Genomic DNA, 5,395 nt, shown 5'->3' on the forward strand with positions numbered 1-5,395 from the left:
TACAATGTCAGTTAATCCAGTAGTTAGTCCATTTAATAAGATGGAGCGCTGCAGGTAGACACCTTTAGGAGAAGATGCGCTAAAATATATATTGTTTTAATTAAACGTGGTCCCACCAAGTTTAATGGCATCTGTCTGAACTTTTATTTATATATTATATTATTTCCATGTATTTATCAGAATAGTGTGGTCTGAAGCAGGGGTCATACTGGAGTTCTGCATGGATGTAGGTCAACTTCCCTTAGCTGATATCATGTCGCTCTTCCTTTCGTTGTTAAGGTAAAGCATATTTATGTACATAAGTGCCTGGAAAGAAAAATATCCCAAAACAGCATCTCTTTTCGACAAAGGAAAAAGTCGTCAGGCTCTGTGACTGGCCTATACCTATTTCAGACTAAATGAACATTGTCACTGCTTTACAAAATTCTATTTCACACTATTGATTCATTCTTAAAATGGCTATACATTATTTGAACAGTGTGCACTACGTCACACGCTGATGGAGTCTTCCTTTTGTGCATGAGGCTGATTTAAACAAGAGGTTACTAAAAGATCATCAGTTTGACTGCTAGTACAAAGTTAGTAAAATGCCCCTTGTGCCCTTTTCCTTGACATCAATTCTTATCTGAACCTTTTAGTCAACCTGCACTCTGTCTTGCAGTCAACTAGTTACCTCAACATCCTCCACGCTGCATGCCTCAGCTCAGCTGCTGCTGCCAGCCTCCCACTGTCACCACAGTAACCATTTTGCCTTTTTCCTTAGAACAAACCACCTCCAGTTTTCTGTGTTGAAAGAAAAGACAACATACTCTGTCAGCCTGTGCAACTTTATTGAAACTGTGCTTCCCGGATGTTAAATTAGCCTAGGAGACGTTCTCCTGATGAGTTCATTAGACGGGATTGGAAATAAATCTTGAATTTTGCCTCTGCAGCTGTCTTGCTAATTTTTTATTAAGCAATTTGACATTAGCAGCTCTCACACAATTGTAAAACATACTAACCACTAATGGTAAAATATATAAACAATAAACCACAGATAAAGTCATAAGGGGTGGGACATTCTCATAATCTACAGGAAGCAGCATAGTTTACGTATGTCGTGGTATGTCGTGGTAAAAATAAGTTGAACCAAAGGCATGTAGTGGCAAACACACTTTCCCAACACGATTTGTGTTTCCGCACATGAACGTTCGCACTCGGACCTCTTTTACATAGAATATTTTGGTATTCAAATATCCTACAGAAAATTCTGTAAAATAATCGGGTATCTGGATAAATATCAATTATTTTTGCTTGGTGAAAGAACAAGTATGAGTACAGAAGACAAAAAAAAACATATTTCCACTTAATAATGATCAACCAACTTGCATTTCGAGAGCTAATCTTTTTTTTTCTTTTACTTAAAGCCCCACTGTGTAAAAAGCGACCACTAGATGTCGCTATAGCATAGTATGCAGCCAAAGTGCATGCATTTAGAAGCACGCAGAAGCACGCACACGACCGTGGCTCAGAAAGACCACACTTTACAAGCCTGCCACAAATTCTTATTTTGCTTGAGTAAACGAGCATCTCGGCTAGCGACGGCGGCTTGGCAGCCGGTGTGAAGCCCAGCAAGCAACGCCAAAAGACAGCTAACAAGAGCGGCTAGCGGGAGTTAGTGGGAGGCCGAATCACGGGAGACGACCACCTGCAGGCCCCAGCTGTGGAGGGTAAGCGGTGATCGACCTATTGGGTCCGACACCTGATGCAAGCACCACCAACCAACTACGTTCGCGAAGTAGCATACTCCATGTATGTACAGCACTTTGTATGCAGCAATGGCTGTTTTAAAGTGCTTTATAAATTTAATTGAGTTTTTTGTCTGTGAGACAGTGACGTCAGAGGTTACCACAGTTATGATTTTGCCGACTACAACTGCAAGATTGAGTAAGCCCTATAGAGTTAAAAGTTTTGTATTTGAAAAAATACAACTTGAAACAAAATAGTTGTGTTGATCTTTAATTTTGCAAAATATAAAAAAAATATTAAAAAATAAAAAAAGTGTGTGAAACGTTTTTTGGGGTTATTCACTTCGGTCATAATAACGAATACATTATTTAAACTTTTGGCTTCCATATATAGTTTGACATTTGAGGTCTTATTTTTTTCAGTTGCATGTTTTTTGTTTTTAGATACAGATGTTATGTTGTCTCAAAAACGTATTTTTCAGTTTCAAATATTTTTTTCACTTTCAGGTCTTTTTTTTCTTCAGTTTCAAAACTTTTAAAAAATTTGTTTCAGACTTTTGACCCAAATGTTACGTGGTGGAGTGGTATCAACTGAGCAGGGCGTGGAATCATAAGTGACAGCTGCACAAAAGAGCTTAGGAACCTCCCCCCGGTGACAGTGCCTTTAGGAAACCTAGGAAATAAAAGCAATCTAACTCAATACATATATACACACCATATACATGTACTTGGCAGAATAAGAATTGATGGTTCCTGGTTGCCAGCCAATCACAGGGCACACAGAGACAAACAACCATCCACACTCACAATCACACCTATAGACAACTTGGAGAGTTCAATTAACCTGACACGCATGTCTTTGGAATGTGGGAGGAAACCGGAGTACCCGGAGAAAACCCACGCAAGCACGGGGAGAACATGCAAACTCCACCCAGGAAGGCCGAAGCCCGGACTCGATCTCACGTCCTCTGCACTGGGAGGCGGACGTGCTAACCAGTCTTCCACCATGCCGCGGTTTGTTTCCTGTCACATTTAAAAATATATATATTACTACAATTTCTTGACAACAGCCTGTATTTTTTCAGGGTTATGGTTAGGGTTAGGCTGGTAATGCTATCGGCATACAAATAGGTCACAGTTTCCACAGACAAACGTGTTAGCGTGTTGAGAGATGTGCATTCTTGTCTTGGTTTAGCAGGTGCAGACTGAGCAGAACTTCCTGTATAGCTTTTAAGAGAAGGGATTTGCATTTCAAATCTGTTCTCAGGATTCCAAGAATGAGCAGTGGTCTAATGAGCTATGTGTGTGTGGGGGGGGGGGGGGGGGGGGCGTGCGTGGGGGTGTGTGTGCGAGCTATGTGTGTGTGTGTTGTTTGTGTGTTTACATGCGGTTTAAAGGTAAGAATCCTATTAGTAACCTATTAGTTGTGTGTCTTATTAGCGGAGGTCTCCATCTCCTGTAGACCACTGCAGGATTTTGCTTTGTTTGTTGTCAACATCACAGACCTCATTTGTAAACTATTATATAGCTTTTAAATGACAAAATGGCTTGAATGGCAAACAACTGGAAAAAGTGTCATTAGCCTGACATCAAGAAAGACAGACAAACTGATACTGGAACACGGAATGAAGAGTTCTTAACTAATGGACAGCAGCTCGTCTGGCTCAACTCTACATTTGCATTGCACACGTAGTTGTAGTATCTCGAAGTTCAACCAAATTCCGTTATGTGATGCTGGTCAACTTTTTACATTTCAATTTAAAGTTCTAAATATTTTTTCCAAAGTCTAAACTGTTGATATGAAAAAAAGACATTGCCTAAGTCTTCTTGGCTGCACAATCAAACCATTGACATAAAAGACAAAGAGAGCACAAAATTGTGTAGAACTATGCAGTCATTCTTTGGTGTGACACCGAACCATGCACACAATTTGCAGCATGACTGATGCCATTTTCTTTCCTCGAGCACACACACTTTGTGATCTGACAGTTTAGCTTGTTTAATATTTGTTTAGTGACACGAGCAAGAGAAGAAGCAAAAGAAAAGAAGTCTAATTTCAGTCTCGGCAACTACTGTACCATCCACTAGATCCCTGACTGCTCTATGACGGACTGCTGTTGTCTCTTAGCAACCCTGCCAGGCAAATCGATGAAGAGGAAAATAGAAAGACATTGAGATAAACGCAGGGTGACAGGATGAGGTTGGACTACAGGACAAAAACGGGAAGCGGGGAGGGGGGGGGGGCACATAGCAGATTGGTGTCAAGTGACGAAAAGAGAAGCTACGGGTACGAGAGGAAGAAGGAAGGTGACCCACAGTTAAGTTAACTGTAAATTAGGTAAATGTTTTAATTGTTAGGATTTTGTTTGGTTTACTCTTATGTTTGTATTGTGTCGTTGTAATTATTAGTCGTAATAGTAGTATTCGTATGTTGTGTATTCATTGCTGCTATACAACTAGTTGGGTAACAGGAGTGCTTTCCCACACATCAAGCGTAAAAATAAGCAGTCTTTTTTTGGGGGGGGTGAACTGCATATTTCCAAAAATGGTTTCTGTGAGCGAGGAGTTAATTGAGTTTCTCCACCTATGGCATGGAAGCTAAGCCGAGCAAATATCCGCCATTTTCAAGCAACTGTCAGACTACATGGAAAAACAACTGTGTCAAAGCCAAAAGTTAAGCAGTGCTCTAGCGTTAGCACGGATTATCATTAACAAACAGCTTTACCCAGGGCCGGCCCAGGGCATAGGCAAACTAGGCGGTCGCCTAGGGCGCCATCTAGTGGAGGGGGCTGTAACTGGGAAAGGTGACAAAAGAGGTTGACATTGGCATGCAGTTTAGCGGGAGATTGAACCTCCAAACGAAGGCGCAAGAGATGCAAAAATCGCGAGCCTCCAGCACCAGTGGAGGAGACGTGCATCTTCATCCTTATAAAACAGTTAAACAAAACGACACTTCCTTGCAATATACCGTAGAAAAACATGCTATAGAAATAGATTCACCTTACTGTACCAGATGTTCCTCACGAGATTTTTGGTTGATAAATCTCCCCAAAGCAGTCCCTTTCCTCCCAGTCAGCACGTTGTACGCTCCCAGTCGCTCGTCGTTACACACACACAATCAGTATATTGTATGTTTCTTCGCTCTCCGCTCTTTCAACGCCAAACGCGTTGATCAATCAACATAAATAACGCTCGCTTGTCGCGGATGTTGGCGAGTTCAAACTAGCTAAACAAAGACAGATGTTATGTATCGCTGAGTCCTAGCATCATCCCGCTAGAGTAGAAATAAATGAGGAAAAAAAGCTTAATCAAGGCGGCGGACTGTTGCAGTAGCCGACGCTCATGGTCCATGCAATAAAGAGCAGGTGGGGGTGTGCGTTTGCGTTTTTTCCCCACCCCTGGGAAGAAAGGGAGAACGATCCTCAGTGCATCTCTTGGCTACTGCGGTCAGGCTAGCAACAATGCAAGTAACAATGTACTACTTCCGGTTTGGCCTTTTCAAAATTACATACATTCTCATTTTGTGTGTGTGTGTGTGTGTGTGTGTGTGTGTGTGTGTGTGTGTGTGTGTGTGTGTGTGTGTGTGTGTGTGTGTGTGTGTGTGTGTGTGTGTGTGTGTGTGTGTGTGTGTGTGTGTGTGTGTGTGTGTAGGGGAAGGGGGGGGCGCT

General features: G+C 41.8%; 1 long non-coding RNA gene across 1 annotated transcript; it reads right to left on the reverse strand.

Annotated features, from left to right (window-relative positions):
- Positions 1 to 1,871: 1,871 nt before the first annotated feature.
- LOC147176402 (uncharacterized) lies at positions 1,872 to 5,177 on the reverse strand. Its single transcript, XR_015094577.1, has 3 exons — positions 4,728 to 5,177; positions 2,572 to 2,750; positions 1,872 to 2,400 (listed from the first exon to the last, which is right to left on the reverse strand). It is a non-coding gene; the product is annotated as an uncharacterized LOC147176402 (long non-coding RNA).
- Positions 5,178 to 5,395: the final 218 nt, after the last annotated feature.

This window comes from Leptonotus elevatus, chromosome 4, assembly GCF_054856555.1.
Source record: "Leptonotus elevatus isolate MCC_2025b chromosome 4, RoL_Lele_1.0, whole genome shotgun sequence".
Taxonomy (NCBI): domain Eukaryota; kingdom Metazoa; phylum Chordata; class Actinopteri; order Syngnathiformes; family Syngnathidae; genus Leptonotus; species Leptonotus elevatus.